Source organism: Tauraco erythrolophus, chromosome 1 (genome assembly GCF_009769465.1).
Source record: "Tauraco erythrolophus isolate bTauEry1 chromosome 1, bTauEry1.pri, whole genome shotgun sequence".
NCBI classification, from domain to species: Eukaryota; Metazoa; Chordata; class Aves; order Musophagiformes; family Musophagidae; genus Tauraco; species Tauraco erythrolophus.
The window spans coordinates 99,875,595-99,895,712 of NC_141465.1; positions in this window are offsets into that span (position 1 = coordinate 99,875,595).

Below are 20,118 nucleotides of genomic sequence, written 5' to 3' on the forward strand. Positions count from 1 at the left end.
ACTAGATGACCTTTGAAGGTCCCTTCCAGCCCTAACGATTCTATGATTCTATGATTCTATATAGCTAAATACATACAATAGTCAAATCTGATTATATTTAAGGAATGTGAGATTAAGGTTTAACATGATCAAAACTTTTCAAAGTTGTCAGTGAATTCTATAGAAAAAAGAGATGGAGGGAGAGAGAAAGAGGGGGAAGGAGAAAGTTTCAGACATTTAGAATATTTAGAAATTAGGTAAAAATTTGAAAGAATTCAGATCATCAAAAGTGTTTAATATTGCTAAACAACTATAATTTTGTCCTTTCAACATTACTAGTTTTGATTCTGTCTTTGATTATGCCTCTGGTGGCTTTTGAAATCCTTCATTTTAAACAGTTATTATAGAATCATAGAATCATAGAGTGATTAGGGTTGGAAGGAACCTCAAAGATCATCTAGTTCCAACTCCTGTGCCATGGGCAGGGACAGCCTCCACTACAGCAGGTTAATTAGCACCTGGTGAGGATAATTAAGGATTTATAGGTGAGGCCTCTGCACTGCAATAAGTATTGCCTAGGAATGTGTGTATATATATTTTTTTTACATATGTGTGTGTGAGGCCGTGTCTGGGTGTACATGTGCATGTGTATATATTTGGCTACAGACCAGGACTGAGTGGCTATTAAGTTCTGAAAAGTCACTGTGCTGACATTCCACCCTTATCTTTTTCCATGAGAGCTATAAACACTGTGGATTATGAAAGCAGAAAAAAATCCAGGGTTAGAACCAAAACTTTACTTTTACAACTTCACATCAAAGTAATTTAGAAAGTTGTTTCGCTATGAAACTGCCATAACTTTCTCATCTAAATGCTATAATTTCATGATGTGGGTCTTTAATGTACCTAAACTTAAGTACACTGGCTCTGTATGCACAGCTATTCATATAAATGGTGATGCAGCTATTTATATTGATACTTAGAGTGAAAATCATCTCACCTGACATTAGTTGTCTATAATGTGGAAGTCTACATGTGAGACTCTCTCCCTAAAATCTCTTTATAGTTCCTCCAAGTGAAGCAAAGAGGCATTTTTAGGAAGCAATTTGTTCTTTCTATTTTAAGCTGAGATTAATTATTCCCTACAAGTGGTTCTTTCTCTCTCTATAGAAGCATAAAGGAATATATTAAGAATGCTTAGGGAAATTAGTTTTGGCATAGATATTCAGAACAAGATGTCGACATTTAGATAGAGTCTGCCTTCAGATTCTGCATAGACAAACAAAGCAGAAAAGGCTGTGATAGTTACGAAATGTGCTTTCAGTTCTATTTTTGCTTTGTAAGTACAAATGTCATATCTGAATTAAGGTTTTAGTTAACTAAGCACTGCAAACATGTTAATGAAGAATGTTTCCTAGAGGACAAGTGTATATGTTTCTAAAGGTAAACACAGATCGGTGACTCAGATTTCTAAAGAAGCATTAGTTGCTTAAAAATGTGCTTTAGCATAAAATGATTTGAACAAATATTTTGCTTCTTGGTTTCTCATTTATGTTTTCCTCTTCTTGACACAATTTAAAGTTGCAAAGTAGCTGGAGATTACACAATTTACATCTTATCAAATAGGATTCAGTGCAAGACACTTACGCATTCATATTTAAACATAAGATTCTGACCTTCCACAATGGCCAGTGGAAATGTTAGAAGTGTAAAATACCTGCATCTAAATTTAGGAATATCAAATCTTGAAGAGCATCTCATGACTATGTTGTCAGAGATTAAATAAAATTGTATGTTATGGCAAATGATACCTCACTAGACTCACAATTCTCTATTTCAGAAAGCCACCAGGGCCAGAGTAGCTGGGTGTCTAATGTTCACCTCAGAGCTCTTAAATGTTTGGGGTTGTGTCAGTAAGTTAAGTTAGTATGTGAAGTTCTTTGTTGCCGTTTCTAGAAATTAAAATTTCCTAAGAAGTACTTTTTTAATGCTTAACATGATTGTCGGTGTCATCAGTTTAATAAACATTCTCTCTAGTAAATTTTCTACTACTTTTGTTGGTGTTCATGAATAGATACATTTAAAGAAGCAAACTCAGCAAACTAAATAAATCATCATTTAGGCTCATAACTACCTGTTTTAAAGATAGCAGTGTCACTTGAGATCAGAAGCTATAGTTACAAACAGATGTTTGTTCAAAAAATAAAATAAAATTAAAAATAATCACAGAACATTCATTTAAAAAGGAATGCTGCTCAGATTTTCAGTTTTACTCCTATAATAACACAAATCCTTTAAATGTAACAATTCAATAACAAATACATGTCATATAAAGGCATGTTTTATTGTTAGCTTAATACACTGAATTCAGAACACAGCAGGAGATGTGCCACTTGCAGATACTGGAATGAAACACTGATCGTAGCTACCAACAGGTGACTACTAGAGAGTGAAACAAATTTGACTTCTAACACAAAGTGAATATAAAGCAAACCCAATAGTAGTTTGTTAGTAAGTATTGGGCAATGAAGTCTTGGGCATAGTTTACTTCCCCAATTTTTCAGGTGAAATTTAAAGCTTTTGAATCTCCAGTTGACAATATTCTTTTCTGTTGTGGGAAGTCATAATTATTCTAGTTAAATTGATTATAAAAGAACCAAAACAAAATATGGATGCTCTTTCAGGGAGATTTTTAATTTTGTTGTATCTATACTGTCTACTGAGGACAGGTCTGAGGTATTCTGAATATTGCATACCTAAATTGTATAGTTCATGGATGTTGTAGCCCAGCTGGTGTCTACTTGCATAGGGTGTACATTCTGTATATCTAGTGTCTTATTGTGCTGCTAGGTATGTTTAAATATCTAGGTGCAGTCAGGGAGAATAGAGGTAAGTAGAAAGCAAAGGAATTCATACTTACAGCTGTTTTGGAAGCTGTCCTATACTCAGAAATTGTGGCAAAGTTTTATCTTTTTTTTTTTTCTTTTTTTAGAGTAGTAATTTATAGATTTTAATTTAGCATTTTGTTTCAAAAGTTGCGAAAGGTTAGCAAAGAAATTAATCTGATTGCCTAAGTACAACGTGCTTTTGACACTAGAACAACTCTGCAGATTCTTTAGTGATTGCATAAACGTTTTATTGTTGCCCTGGGCTGTATCTAAACAGCATTGTCCTCTGTCCCACCACCCTTTTCCATAGAGGATAACAAGAACATGTTTACAGCAGTCAGCAATCTGATAAAACTACTCAGACACGAGAATGAAGTGTCTAAAGAAACAGAATTACTTCTGTTATGTGAAAATATCCTCATATTCAAATAAGTTCATCATTTCAGCACAAATGGTATGCTCTTTCTCTGAGATAGTGAGGTGCCTGTAGTGGAGATAAGCTAGCTTCCTTCAGGCTTGTCAGCTGAACAAGACACGGCAAAAGTATAACCCTGTTCACAAATCACAATTTTAAAATACCTTAGCTGAAATTCCTTTAGCAGTTGAACTTTGTCTACCAAGGGGTCTGACTAGCATAGTTACTGCTAACAGTGTTACAGATGCTTTTACAAATGCCAAATACATATTAGTCAAAATAATGTTCCATTCACCAGATAAATGGCTGTTCAGGTGCAGATATATCTGTTACCTGAATTTAAAGTGTCATGTGAAGCAAGGGAAAATATCGCACTGACTAGTATCATTGGGAGAGGATACTAACCCACTTGAACCTCACTGGCATATATTTTCACTACTCAGACTACCAATTAGTGTGTCAGAAGCCAGTCACTCCAGTCTGTATTCTGTACTCATAGCTGGAAAATCCCTCTTTCAGAATTTAGACAGTTAATCTAAGTCTATCAGTTGTCCATTATTTTTCAAAAATCCCATATTTCAAATGATGTTTGAAACATTCAGATGGCTTACACAAAGTGGAGCCAAACTAATAGAAATATCTAAATACTAAACTATAATTTAAAATATTCTAACACAGAGAACTTTTAACTTCATAGGTGAAGAGCAAACCACATAAAACATCATTGCCACAGAAATGGGTCAAACCTCTCTTCCTCCACAGTGATCCCATCCTAGTTCTGAAATGGTTGTTTTCTAGGCAGTGCACTCCACTGGCTGCTCCAGACATTGAGTTAATGATAAAAGAATAAGAACAGAAATAAGACTATGCTCTGACACCTCTTCCTTCTTTTTTTTTGCCCTCAATGCTATACGAAAGGAATGGCAAACATTCTGTGTCTCTTTAACACTGAAGCTACACACTTTGCAAAGCTGAGCTGCTTTAATATTTCTCACCTGACAATATAACATTAAATATGTGCCCATATAAGCCTTGAAGCAGAATCTTGAACACCACAATGGTCACAGTCCCCTCTGTCACATAGGTTAATGTCTTTGGTCCCCTCTTTCATTGTTTACTTTGCTTTAATAAGATCCTGTTAGTATCTACATTGACTACAATCTTTTTGATTTCAGTTCTGCAGATAGCACTTGTAATTTAAGTTACTCTCTTCAAAGGTCTCATTGATGACCTCAGAAAGCACCTCAGAAGGCAGTTCCTCAGTGCTCCTGTGGTTGGAAATCTCTTAAATCTGAGTCAAATGAATCTTAGCCTCTAATAAATGAAAAATAAAAAGAAACAACAACCAAAGAAACAATTCAGTGCCATCATGTTATCCAAAGACTACCAGTCTGTATTTTCTTTTGATGTGGGTTGTTTTTTTTTTACACCTGAAATGCTCAGTGCCCTTACATGAGTTTTATCTCCAATTATTCTTGTATGAAAGCCATGCATATCTATTCAAACATAATAGTACTTCCCATGCAAATGAAGTGTATCTGTTTGATTTTTACTTCAGAACAGATGTGAAGAGTCATTTTATCTCCAGGAAACTAACCTGCTCCAAAGATATGGTACATTGTATATACATATCCATGCAGGGTACAATTAAGAAAGAAAGAAATAAGAGATATTGTGCTCAGAATCAAACTTGATCACCCTTACCTAGACTGTGAAAGCTTCAGATGGACAAATCTGGAATAAATATTTTTTTTACCTGTGTATAAACAGAACATGGTTTTATAGATTGCCTTCTAGAAATAAGAGATTGGTCTCACCATTGCTAACGCTTTCAAGACAGATGTTGCATCTATCCCATAATCAATGTATCTGTATAGAGTTGCGTAAGCTTAAAGATTGTATTTAATTTGAGGCACATGTGGAATAAAACATGAGAAAAGAGAAGAATACTTAAAAAGTCTGTTGCTTTATCCACTTTAAATCCACTAATTAGAATCAAACAGTGTGGAATCAGCCTTGAGGAGAATCAGAAGACTCAAGTCTTGATCAGGATCAGATGCTACAGTCCTATAATAGAATCATAGAATGATTAAGGTTGGAAGGGACCTCAAAGATCATCTAGTTCCAACCCCCCTGCCATGGGCAGGGAAACCTTCCACTACACCAGGTTGCTCAAAGCCTCATCTAACTTGGCCTTGAACACTTCCAGGGATAGGGCAACCACAACTGGATGGGCAACCTGTTCCACTCTCAATGCAAAACATTTCTTCCTCGTATCTAATTGAAATCTGCCCCCTTACAGTTTAAATCCATTGCCCCTTGTCTTATCACTACACACCCTTCTAAAAGATCCCTCTCTAGCTTTTCTGTAGGCTCCCTTCAGGTACTGGAAAGCTATAAGATCACCCTGGAGCCTTCTCTTCTCCAGGCTGAACAGCCCCAACTCTCTCAGCCTGTCTTCATAGCAGAGGGGCTCCAGCCCTCGGGTTATCTTAGTGGCCCTCCTCTGGACCCACTCCAGCAGCTCCATGTCCTTCTTGTGCTGTGGACTCCAGAGCTGAATGCAATATTCCAGGTGAGGTCTCACGAGAGCAGAGTAGAGGGGCAGAATCACCTCCCTTGACCTGCTGGCCATGCTTCTTTTGATGCAGCCCAGGATACGGTTGGCTTTCTGGGCTGCCAGCGCACGTTGCCGGCTCATGTTGAGCTTCTCATCCACCAGCACCCCCAAGTCCTTTTCCTCAGGGCTGCTCTCAATCCGTTCTCCGCCCAGCCTGTACTTATGCTTGGGATTGCCCTGATCCACATGCAGGACCTTGTACTTGGCCTTGTTGAACTTCATGAGGTTCTCACAGGCCCACTTCATCAACAAAGATGTTAAATAGCACTGGCCCCAGTACTGACCCCTGAGGAACACCACCCGTCACTGGTCTCCACTTTGACATTGAACCGTTGACCACAACTCTTTGACCATCCAGCCGATTCCTTATTCACCGAGTGGTCCATCTGTCAAATCTATGTCTCTCCAGTTTAGAGAGAAGGATGTTGTGTGGGACAGTTTCAAATGCTTTGGATAAGTCCAAGCAGGTGATGTCAGTTGCTTTGACATTGAAGAGCAATGCTCCATCATTGAAGGCCACCAAATTTGTCAGGCACGATTTGCCCTTACTGACGCCATGTTGGCTGTCACTTATTTGCCATGTTCCTTAGCATAGTCGTCAGGAGGATCTGTTCCATGATCTTGCTGGGGTCAGAGGTGAGACTGACTGGCCTGTAGTTCCCTGGGTCTTCTTTTTTTCCATTTTTAAAGATGGGGGCTATGTTTCCGCTTTCCTGTTGGTGGGAACTTCCCCACACTGCCATGACTTCTCAAATATGATGGATAGAGGCTTAGCAACTTCATCTGCTGGTTCCCTCAGGACCCGTGGGTGCACCTCATCAGGTCCCATGGACTTGTGCACTTTCAGGTTCTTAAGATGGTCTCAGATCTGATCTTCTCCTACAGTGGGCAGTTCTTCATCCAATCCTTTGCCTTCTGTGACATGGGCTGCGTTCATGTCAGTGAATACAAAGGCAAAAAAGTCGTTGAGTACCTCAGCCTTCTCCATATCCCAGATAGCCAGGAGGAGGGTCCACATTTTCTGAATGTGGAGGAGGGTCTACATTTTTCCTAGTTCTCATTAATCACTGACATATCTATAGAAGTTTTTCATGTTGCCCTTGATGTCCCTGGCCAGATTTAACTCTTCCAGGGCTTTAGCTTTCCTAACTTGACCTCTGGTTGCTCAGACAATTTCTTCGTATTCTTCCCAGTCTACCTGTCCTTGCTTCCACCCTCTGTAGGCCTCCTTTTTGTGTTTGAGTTGGTCCAGGAGCTCCTTGTTCATCCATGCAAGCTTCCTGGTGTTCCTACCTGAATTCTTCTTTGTTGGGATGCACCGCTCCTGAGCTTGGAGGAGGTGATCCTTAAATATTAACCAGTTTTCTTGGGCCCCTCTTCCCTCCAGGGCTTCATCCCATTGTACTCTACCAAGGAGATCCCTGAAGAGGCCAAAGTCTGCTCCCCTGAAATCCAGGGTAGTGAGTTTGCTGAGCACCCTTCTTGCCTCCCTAAGAATCTTGAACTCCACCATTTCATGGTCACTGCAGCCAAGGCTGTCCTTGAGCATCACGTTCCCCTCCAGCCCCTCCTTGTTGGTGAGAACAAGGTCCAGCAAAGCACCTCTCCCTGTTGGTTCCTCTACCACTTGGAGGAAGAATTTATCACCCGTGCATTCCAGGAACCTCCTGGATTACCTATGCCCTGCTGTGTTGTCCCTCCAACAGATAACAGGGTGGTTGAAGTCCCCCATGAGGACCAGGACTCGTCTTTTTTCAAGCAGGTTAAAAAGATAATTATCTAGCCTGTACTTCCTAGGACATTCACCATTCAAAGCTTTTGTGTTAGTGAGGCAAGTGGTACTTTATCAAGTTCAGGCTGATCTTCTGAAGGCTGACTGCATGTGTCAATACTGAATGCCCTGTACTCAAGCTAGAGCTTTAAATAGTGTACAAGTTCCATAAGGCCATTCCTATGACCTAATTGATTTAATACTGAGGTATCAGAGCTGGGCAAATGGGAAGAAATCCAGCTGCACTCTCTTGTCACATCAGACATTTGGTCTTGAATTTAATCTCCCTAATGAATTTTGCTCTTGGAAAGCTTAAGGGATCAGATGAAGGATGTGAAAATCCACAGAGATCCTCATTCCTCACCCATCCCCTCAGCATGTTTAATATACCAAGCTCTCAAGCTGCCATCGCAATTCATCTGTCAGCATGCCACCTGGGCTTTGTAAACTTCAGTGTCTATACTGGATCCTTGCCATAATTCAGCAGCTCCACTTAGGCTTCCTGATGACTATAGGGAAGTAAAAACATGTATATCAAAAATTAAAAGAATTAAAAAAAAAAGAAAACCACTCAACCATGCACATGTACTGCAGGAAACAATTTTACATTTGGGAAGAAATCTTAACACACTTCAATCTCTTTTTTTTCTATTAATTCCTGAATGAAAATTAATATATCTTTCAGAAAAGTGATCAAAGACAGGAGCAGCAAGTCAGGATGGCTGAAGACTAGAGAAAAGCCCCAAAATCTTTCTTAAATATGAGCTACCAAATTTCACACTTCTGTTCAGTGTCATGGTAATCCATATATATATATATGCAGAAGGCTGGGGTAGAGGAAAGAGAGGAAAAGAAGCACCTGTGCCCAGAACAAATACACACATGTGAATAGAATGAGCAGTATTGTTCTTACTGCAATAAAGGCTGACAACATATGAAGAGGCAGACTGATGAACGTCACAAAATGCCAACTACTGAGATGGAATATGAAACAGATATCTCTGATTTAGTATATGTAAAGAAATTTTCAGCCCTATGGCATGATGTAGCTTACTTCAGAAAATCAGTGTGGTTATCACAGCATGGCCCCATGCCTCAGCTTGTAAACTGCCTGTCACAATTCTAATCAGGATTAGTTTTGATACTATACGGAGTTGAATTGAATAAATTGTTCTCCACGAGCTGGTTCCAGAGTTAGCATGATCAGTAATCATTTAAGACTGTATGCACAGTTTTCCATTCTGAAAAAAAATATTATTAACCAAATATTAAAACAAAAAGTTACTTCTTGGGTCATCTAAAATGTTCTAAGCAGCTAGATGTCAGTAACATTCCAGAAAATTTACACCAACATTGGGTTAACGAGTTGAGAGAAAGAAAGGAAAAAGCAGTAAAAGGAAAAGGAAAGAAGGCAAGTGAACATAAGAAGGCAAGTGAATGTAAGTGGAATGAAAAAATAGAGAAGTTTGCCATGGTATACCATCTGGAACTTAATCAAGTCATGCATCTGGTAATCCTGTGGCTGAATAGGAAGACTATCTACCTCAGAGCAGCTGAATGCTGCACTTAGCTCCTTAACAGGGAGAACAGCTCCTTAACAGGGAGAACATTCTTACTGTTGTGCCTTTTTATAGGGTTGATTTTGTTCTGGTTTGGTTTTGGTTTTGTGATATTTTCTCCCATATTATCATTTTGCTTAGCAAGCAAGACAGAACCAGGAAGGGCCCACAAATACTGTCTTTTCTGCATGCTATGAGAACCCTGAGGGATGATAGGACTAGAGCAGACAGAGTCACTTGTTAGGCTACCCTAACCTTGCTTATTCTGAGAAACAACAAATAAGTGATTACCTTCTCTGTCTTACCGGATACTTTTTTATATCTAGTGGAGTCTGGCAAGAAACTGTGATGTGTTTAGCACAGTAACATGTAATCTTACACAAATGTTTTAGCTCCTGTTTTCTAGCCAGCTTGCTAACAATAAGGTGTTTTCATGAGAGACACTCACCCATTTTCTGGGGTAGGGAGGTTAGTTTTGCCTGGTTTTATTCTGTTTTTTTTTTTTTTTTTCACAGAGAATGTTTCATGAGCTTCTAGGGGTATGAAATTACTTAATCATACACAGTATTTCTTGTCAGCCTCACCCTTTGAGGCGCAAGATAGGAGAGATGCATTGTATAAATAGAAAGGTGTCAGAGTCCTCTTTAAAGTGGAGTGCTGAACATTACCTGAGACAAGAAAGGCATCTTTGTATATATTAATAATACCACCAATACTCAAGATGCAAATTGAGAACACACAGAGTAGTAGAAAACTCTTGTTTGCCAGGAACGTACTGTGATGCTGAATCACTCTTTTGACATACTGAGCTTCATGAGACAGCATTTCTGCAGTTTTCTGAAGTAAAATAATGAAAGTGAAGTCTCAAAGCTGCTTTTCTAATGCATATGCTGAAAATTAAACTGGTTTTTTTTTCTGATCAAATCTGAATTTTTCTAAAATAACTTCTATGTAAAATCATTACAGTTGTAATTGCTTTTATATTAAAAATGATATCACTTTAGATCTCTAAATCTAAACTTCCTTATTCTAGCTTTACTTTTGTTAACAAATAACGACAAATCAGGTTTGTGTAGAAAGTAATGCATTTGGATATTGAAACATGACATACAATCCCTGCTAGTGAAATTATTATCACTCAAGGAAGTATAGCAAATTTGCCAGTATATTTTCCAAACATTCCAATATGCTTAGAAATAAGAAAGGCAAAGGGAAAAGGAAAGATGAAGGAAAGGAAAAGTGACATATGTGTTGATAAATAGCATGCAACCTCCCTTTTAATCCTTCAGCAATACAATATGTAGATAAATACTTGCATCACATTTAGAAGCAACTAATAATCAACTTTAGGAATCAACACTTAAAAGGAATTGCAAAGAGTTCTGACTGAAAGCATGAATGTATATTACTGAGTGCGCCTCTATCTCTGAGAGATTTATGAGCAAAACTAAGTTATATATTGCAAAATCCTCAAATAGAAATAACCAAAACAAAAATAGAGGTCGATTTGCAAACACGAAGGAAGGAAAATAGTTTTTGGTCTCCACAATTAACTAGACTAAGTCTTTAAAAACTGAAATAATTAAATACAGTATTGTAGTTAATAGAATTGTTATTCTTTTCTAGTCACTATTAAACAAAAGGTATTGCAGTTTTGTGTAAGTATAATATGAAGACTCATTATACATTGTGCAAATATGTAATAAAAGAGTTTATTATCTAAATAAAAAGATATATATTAAGCACATTGTCTATGTTTTTTTCCAGAACTAGTAACAATTTGACAGGTCATCCCATCTCTTTTTCTCAATTTTCCTTCATCAGCACAATTACAAATAATAGATCAGAATATAGGGAAGTCACCTTAGACAGTCATGAGGGGGGTAAAGTAAGTCTTGCATACAGTTCTATGGCATCTCTAAACAAATAGTCAGCAAGGAACAACTCTATTTTCTAATTTTATGTTGAACAACATAATATGAGAACACTTAGATCAATACTGTAGGTAAAAACTTTTTATTTCCTCATTATTGAATTAAAAAATCAAAATATTGAGAAACTGTTTTGAAATAAATCAAAATGCAATAATTTTAATGTAAATGCATGAAGTAAATATAAATACTAATACTTGCTAATATTAATTTGTTATATTTGGATAGGATTGGATGAAAAGTCTGAACTTGTTTGAGCTTCATCACTATGTCTATTAAGTTATAACACTAGTTTTGAACTATGATACACTATAGATATTGCAAGACATATTTAATAAAAAAAAGGCTTCAAACATTTTTAAATTTCTTTGATCTGTAATGTCTCTGTATATTTTTATTATTGGCATTTAAATTAATTATTGTATGTGCTTTTCTACCTCTGTAAATGAAGTATTAATGGAAGCGATCTCTAAAGTCCCTTCCAGCCTATGCCATTCTGTGATTCTATGATTCTATGATTCTATTAATGAGTCTGGACTTTCCGACACACATACTGAAAGCATATAAATGTGAATCAGTATCAAAAAGATTTTGCACATTTTACAAAACCTTGCTCGAAAACAAATTTGAAATTTTAGAATAAATTCTTTCTACTAAGCAATTTGAAACTGCACAGGGGTTCATTATGTCTCTTATTAGCTAAATTTCTGTAGCAGTATCGTGCTGATAAATGTCATCAGTCGTGCCATAAATTTTACTTAAATTAATACAAACAATGGTGCTTTATTAGTATGCACAATGGAGCACATCTTAAATAATCATTAGATTCAAAAGACTCCATTTTCTTCACTCTTCTAATTTGCTATATGCATGTCCAGAAATTTGCCAAGTATCTTTTCAAATAAGCATCACACTGAAAGCCTTCTCTGTCTTTTGTTCCACCCTTCTATGGCTTAGAAAGCACAAAGGCACAACAGCACTTAGGAAAAGAGTCAGATATTTGATTCCAGAGCACTTAAACAGGAAACATGGAAGTGAGAAAGCCATCCACATATGATGTCTCAGATTAGCCAAGGGAGAGTGAATAAACTTTTTTTTTTTCAGAAACAAGTGAAATACATAAACCAAAGAATGCTTCTACCACTCAGAATAAAGAGATAAACAGATTGGCTAATGGACTTCAGTGCAGTTCTGAGAAATTCTTATATGCTCACATTCTTTGATGCCTTGATTAGACCTTGGAAATACACAACAGTGAAGGTAACTCCTGTCCCACTTACCTTCTGGTGACAGCCTTCTAACTTGTGCATCCAAATGTCTCTTCACCCTAAACTTCCCTCCCCACCTTGATAGGGAAAAATAATTTACTGTCTGCAAAATTTTTTGCTTTATCACAGAAGGAAACTAAGAAGAGGCAAAGAAGAGTAAGAATTAACTCAGAGAGAACAGATAGTCAGCTAAGATCAGCGAAGCTATGCAATTGTGCTCTGAATAAGTAACTGAACCTTACTTTCAACCACTTCAAACAACAGGAAAAGAAAAAAAAATCCTATCAAATTTGCCATGAGGGAAGCATATGTGAACTACATATGGTCTGAGAAATAGGATAAAGGATGTAAATAGGTCTTTTACTGTCTTTATGCCCTGATTCATGGAAACAAGAGAGTACTTAAACACATGCTTACTCGCAGGCATCTGCTTTACATTTATTGTCTTCAAATGAGAAAGCCAATAGTGAAGTTTATATGTGGTCTTGAATGGAAAGGAACGTAAACCACTCTGTCAATGTGGTTTGGACTCGGGTCCCTACCTTTGCAATGTAATCCAAGATAGCTGCTTAAGTTAATTGGAAGTTATTTTTAGACAAAACACAAGTAAATTGTCTAGATCAGCTCTAAGATGTGAAATACAAAAGCTCCAGGTGTATATTGTGGTTTACTTAGTCTAAAAGATGAGGTTTTATCCACCTCATGGGAGTAAAATATTGTATAATTTCTTAAGACGATGCTGCAGAAAAAAGTTTTTGGGTATGTGCAGGTGAAAAATTATCAATAAATATATTTGAATGTTTGGACATTCATTTCAACACCTCAGTTCAAGGTAGTTTCATCCCTGTTTACATTTTTCTGTGACCATTCTGTGACTCACAATAATCTTTACTTTGTCTGCGTGATCCGCCGTGGACTAAATAACCCCAAGTCATGGACTGCTTAAAAAAATAAATAAATCCAAACAAAACACTCCACTGCACATAGTTCTCCCCCTGGGGAAACGATGAAAGAACAAAATATGCGACAGATGTTAGTCACATTGCTTAATGCACTACTGGAACGCACCCAGATACTATGGTGATGAGTGTGGTATGAGAACCTATATAGATTAGAACCATTTAGTAAGATGTCTCCTAAACAGACTCATTATGTAGCTATTACTACAAAAAAAAATCTGTGAGGATGTGATGCATGAGTTGTAGAATAGCAGACTTGTAAATGTCTTTGAATATATATGCTCTCTAAAAAAAAAGCCTTGTGATTATTATTAAATGATAAGTAGAACAATTGTTTTCAATTTTGGATCATTTATCTATGTTTTAATTTACCATTCTGTTCATGAAGCATCAAAGATGCAAAAGCAAAGCCTTTAGAAAAGCTGCTTAGCACAATAATTAGCTTTTGTATTGAACATTAAGGGCAGACATGAACCCAGAATAGAACAGTAATAGATGAACTAGAAAAACAGAATGCGTCTGTCAGAAAAAGATGGGACAGTACAATTAGTTAAAATATTGGCCATTTCCCTCTGGATGCATCCAAACAATTTGGCTCCAGGTCATACAAGATAAACTTATTATGTCTTCGATTTGATATAAGAAATTTGCTTAAAATAAACTCTATAGTTTAATCAACAGAAATTCTGAATCGTTTCCTTAGTAAATTTCTAAGTATTTATTTAGAGTAGAAATTAGTAGTGTAAACATAATGTTCTTCTAACAAAGCTATCTTAGCAAGTGACAATTCCCAGGCCTATAGATCCAATGTCTAAAAAAGAGAGGAAAAATCATGTGGTTGAAAGCTTCTGTTGCTCTGCAAAGTTTTGTAATGAACTCAGCATTTCAGTGGTAAACTTCAATTTATCATAATATATTCTATATAATATATTCTATTCTATAATATAATATTCTATTATGTTTGACTATTTAAATCACCAGAATTGGAAAACAAACATTTTTTCTTTTATTTTTATTTGTTGCTTTCTCTGTACTTGCAGAATAAAATGTATTAATCACCGATGATGATACCGTACCTTCTTCCTTTTCTTTGCCAGTTACTCCAGTTATCTCTAAAAACACGAAAAGACACTTTATCAAAAAACAACTATTACATAATGGCTTGTAAATGAAGCAGGACAGCCAAAGTTAATGGTGATTCTAAGTGAAATTTGGTTATCTCAGATATCAAAGATCAAAAATGTGCACTTCAGAACCTGCAAATTTTTAAAAGTGTGTAACAGAATCTTAGAAAGTTCATGAAATTTCGGAGAATTTTTTAAGATCTATCTGTTTAAGTGCCCACATTGCCAATAACTTTTTTCCACAGTGTCACAACTAACCATTCATCAGGAACATTCTTGGTACACTTTGCAGCTTCAACTTGCTTAAATTCACTCAAAATTTTTACATAGCATAACTTGAGTTTAGCTAGGTATGAGAATCTAGTAATGAAAATTTCTTCCAGTAGCTTGGCACTCGCCTCAGAGTAGGTGATTGTCCACTACATTGGATGTGTGAGATCTCAGCAAAATCCAGATTTCTGTTAGTGAATTCATAATAAAGAAATGAAATGTTACTAATAATTTTAGCAGTTATGCTTCTATCCACAAAGTATATATTTTTAATTTCAGAATGCTTTTCAAATTACAAATTATATATCCTCACACTACTCTTGGGAAGGGAAAAAAAATGTTACTACCCTTTTCAGAGAAGTTTCTTATTGAGAAAGTGATGGTGTCAAGCATGCAGTTTTAGGACAAAAATCAAACTTTTAAGAGATCTGAAATTTGAAATCAGGAATTCATAACTGTATACTAACTCTAGTTAGTCCCTCATGTTCCTCATGCCTTGCCTGAAGCACACAAAGCATAAAGTACTCAACTTATTGGATGTCAGTAGTACAGATAATGCTCCCTTTCCTGAATAATTTTCATGCTGCTGAATGAACATTCAGAAGCAGCCAGGATAGACAGAGTAAACTGGACTTCTTAGTGCAAATCCTTATTATGAATGTTGGATGTGATGTCTCACGCATAGGGATGAAATTAACTTCCTTAAACTTCTGTTTGAATTGATCCTTAATAAGCTAGTCCTCGTTAAATTCCCATCTCAGGTTTTCTGATCATCCATGCACCTGTGGCTGACAGGCAAATAAGAGATCTGACAGAATAAAACACTACTGCACCCTCCAGAAGACAGCCTTTTAGAAAAATGTGCAATAGTTTCCTAAAAGATAGGAGTCATTTAAAACCAATTCCGTTCACTTCTACAAATAATATGTAAGACTCAGCAAATTTTCTTTGCAACTTCAATCATTTAGAAAGAGGGTCTAGTCTAAGCTCATAATGGTAGGTGCTCTGTAAAGTCAGTAAAGATTCATAGATTCATAGATTCATAGATTCATAGATTTCTAGGTTGGAAAAGACCTTAGAGATCATCGAGTCCAACCATCCCTAATCCCCATTAAACCATATCCTCAAGTAGCTCATCCACCCTATTCTTAAACGCATCCAGGGATGGGGACTCAACCACTTCCCTGGGCAGCTTATTCCAGTGGCTGACAACCCTTTCAGAGAAGAAATACTTCCTAACATCCAACCTGAATCTCCCCTGACTAAGCTTATGCCCATTTCCTCTTGTTCTATCTCCCATCACTAATGTAAAGAGCCCTTCCCCTAACTCCCCACCATCTTTTCTCAAGTATTTATAGGCCGTAATCAGGCCTCCCCTCAGCCTCCTCTTCTCCAGGCTAAACAGCCCCAACTCCCTCAGCCGCTCCTCATAAGTTTTATTTTCCAGCCCCTTGACCAGTTTAGTCGCCCTTCTTTGGACTCGCTCCAGGAGCTCAATATCTCTCTTAAAGCGAGGGGCCCAAAACTGGACACAATATTCCAGGTGCGGCCTCACCAGTGCCGAGTACAGGGGCAGGATCACTTCCCTGCTCCTGCTGGTCACACTATTCTTGATACACGCCAGTATCCCATTGGCCTTTTTGGCCACCTGGGCACACTGCTGGCTCATATCAAGCCGGTAGTCAACCAACACCCCCAGGTCCTTTTCCGCCAGGCAGCTCTCCAGCCACTCCTCCCCGAGCCTATAGCGATGCTTGGGGTTTTTATACCTCAAGTGAAGGACTCTGCACTTGGCCTTATTAAAGCTCATGCCATTGGCCTCAGCCCAACGATCCAGTCTGTTCAAATCCCTCTGAAGGGCCTCCCTACCCTCGAGCAGATCGACACAGCCTCCCAGCTTGGTGTCGTCCGCAAATTTACTGAGGGTACATTCAATCCCCTCATCCAGGTCATTGATAAAGATGTTAAACAGAACTGGACCCAGCACTGAGCCCTGGGGAACCCCACTGGTGACCGGCCTCCAGCCGGATTTAGCCCCATTTACCACCACTCTTTGGGCCCGGCCATCCAGCCAGTTTTTAACCCAAAGGAGGGTGTGCCTATCCAGGCCAGCAGTTACCAGTTTCTCCACCAGAACACTATGAGAAACTGTATCAAAGGCTTTACTGAGGTCCAGGAAAACTACATCCACAGCCCTTCCCTCGTCAACCAGGCGGGTCACCCTGTCATAGAAGGTGATCAGGTTTGATTGGCAAGACCTGCCTTTCATAAACCCATGTTGACTGGGCCTGATCACCCGCTTAACCTGTATGTGCTCATTAATAGCACTCAAGATAACCTGTTCCATGACTTTGCCCGTCACCGAGGTCAGACTGACAGGCCTGTAGTTCCCCGGATCCTCCTTCCGCCCTTTTTTGTAAATGGGGGTAACATCCGCCAGCCTCCAGTCCAGCGGAACTTCCCCAGTGAGCCAAGACTGCCCAAAGATAATGGACAGGGGTTTGGCAATGACATCCGCCAGCTCTCTCAGGACTCTCGGGTGGATACCATCAGGCCCCATAGACTTGTGGGCATCCAGCCGAAGGAGCAGATCCTTGACCCGTTCCTCTTGGATCACAGGAGCTTCAATCTGCTCTCCCTCCCTGCACTCAGACACCAAAGGCCAGCTCACCTGGGAACTGCTGACCTTATTATTAAAGACTGAGGCAAAGAAGGCATTAAGGACCTCAGCCTTGTCTTCATCCCTAGTGACTAACGTACCCCCTGAGTCCAGTAGGGACTGGAGGTGATCTTTAGCCCTCCTTTTGTTATTAATATATTTATAGAAAGACTTTTTGTTGTCCCTTACGGAGCAGGCTAGTCTAAGTTCCAATTGGGCTTTTGCCTCCCTGATTATCTCCCTACATGCCCTAACTTCCTCCCTGTATTGATTCCTGGATGCCTGCCCATTCTTCCAAGACTTGTAGACATCCCTTTTTCTTTTGAGATGTTCCCAAATCTCCTTTGTTATCCAAGCTGGTTTTCTACCCCGGCGGCTCGACTTCCGGCACACAGGGACAGCTCGCTCCTGTGCCTCCAGAATTTCCTTTTTGAATAGTAACTCTTGAAGAGTTCTAAGAAGCTCCAGAAGATAATTCAGCCAATCCCAAAGTATATGTGACATGAATTTCCAACGAGACAGAGAAGCGAAACTGCAGCAAATGGACATTTTGTTCGCATACTTCTCATTAGAGATGTTGCTTTCAAAAGATGATCCATCATGATGGGTTAAATCTGGCTGGCTGCCATATGTCCACTAAGTCACTCTCTAACTCCTCCTCCTCAACAGGACAGAGAGAGAAAATTAGATGGAAGAGCTTGTGGGTTGAGATGCAGACAGGCTGATTACTTGCTGATTACCATCACAGGAAAAAACAGGCTTGATTTGGGGAAGATTAATGTAATTTATTAACAATTAAAAATATAGTAGAATAGTGAAAAAACTAAGACAACACTAAAAATACCTTCTCCCTACTCCCCATCCTTCTCCCCAAGCTCATCTTAAAGCCTTCATTCCTGTTCCTGACTCTTCTATCTCCTTCCGCCACACCACCCCGAGTAGCACAGGGGAAATGGGGAATGGGGGCTGTAATTTGTTCATAACGCTTCATTTCTACCACTCCTTCCTCACGCTTTTCCACTACTCCAGTGTGGGGTCATCCCACAGGCTGCTCCTCTAAAAGAATTGCTCCAGCATGGGTCACCCGAGAGGCCACAGGTCCTCTCAGAAATTCTGCTCCAGAGTGGTCTCCTTTCCACAGGTCACAGATCTTGTCAGGAGCTTGCTCTTTTTTTTGGTTCTCCATGGGCTGCAGCTTCCTTCAGGGCATCTCCACTTACTCGCGTGTGGGATCTTCTGTAAGCTGCAGTGTGGATACTTACTCCACTAAGGTCCTCCACGAGCTGCAATGGGACAACCTGCGTCACCATGGTCTTTACCACGGGCTGTAGGGGAATTTCTGCTCTGGTACCTGGAACACCTCCTCCTTCCTCCTTCTTCTTAGTGCCTGCAGGGTTGTTTCTCTCATATTTTTCTTCATCCTCTCTCACAGTTGCTGTGTAATATTTTTATCCTTTCTTAAATACATTATCACAGAAGTGCCACAAGCTCAGTTTTGATCAGCGATGAGTCCATTTTGGAGTCAGCTCTAATAGATGAGAGGGTAGCTCCTGGTCTCTTCTCAGAGAGGCCACCTGTTCAGCTGCCCCTGATATCAATATCTTGACACATAAACCCTGTACATCCATAAAAATTTGAAAACTTGTTTTCATCTGAACTTTAGAGCAAGTGATGATACTTTCTTTCCATGTTGATGATAACTTTGCTCTCCAACTGACAGAGAAACCATGGAGGCATGCTATACTGGCTGATGTTATCCCTAAGAAGGAAGAGCTGGTGGGGAACATGAAGCTCAAAGGCATCCCTGGCTGCAGTGACCGTGAAATGGAGGAGTTCAAGATCGTTAGGGCAGCATGGAGGATACACAGCAAGCTCACTTACCTGGACTTCAGGAGAGTAGACTTTGACCTCTTGAGAGATCTGCTTGGCAGAGCACCATGCAATAAATCCTTGAGGGTACAGGAAAGCTGGTTAATATTCAAAGATTAACTCTTCTAAGTTCAGGAGCAGTGCATCTCAATAAAGAGGAAGAGAGGCAGAACCACCAGAAGGCCTGTATGGATGAACAAGGAGCTCCTGGAAAAACTCAAACACAAAAGGAAAGCCCATAGATGGTGGAAGCAAGGAGAGTAGCCTGGGAGGAATAGAGAGAAATTATCTGAGCAACCAGGGATCTAGTTAGGAAACCTAAAGCCCTGACGGAATTAAATCCAGCCAAGGACATCAAGAGCAACAAGAAAAGCTTCTACAGGTACATTAGTGATAAAAGAAGGACTAGGGAAAATGTGATCTCTCACTAGAAGGAAATGGGAGACCTGATTACCCAGAATATGGAGAAGGCTGAAGTACTCAATGATTTTTTTGCCTCAGTCTTCGCTAGCAAGAGCTCCAGCTACACAGTCCAAATCACAGAAGGCAAAGGCAGGGACCGGGAGAACGAAGAGCTACCCACTGTAGTTGAAGATCAGGTTTCAGACCATTTAAGGAACCAGAAGGTGCACAAGTCCATGAGACCTGAGGAAATGCATTCCCATGTCCAGAGGGAACTGGCAAATGAAGTTTTTAAGCCACTAGACATCTTATTTGAGAAATCATGGCAGTCTGGTGAAGTTTCCACCAACAGGAAATGAAAAAACAAAGTGTCCTTTTCTAAAAAGAAAAAAGAAGAAGGGCCA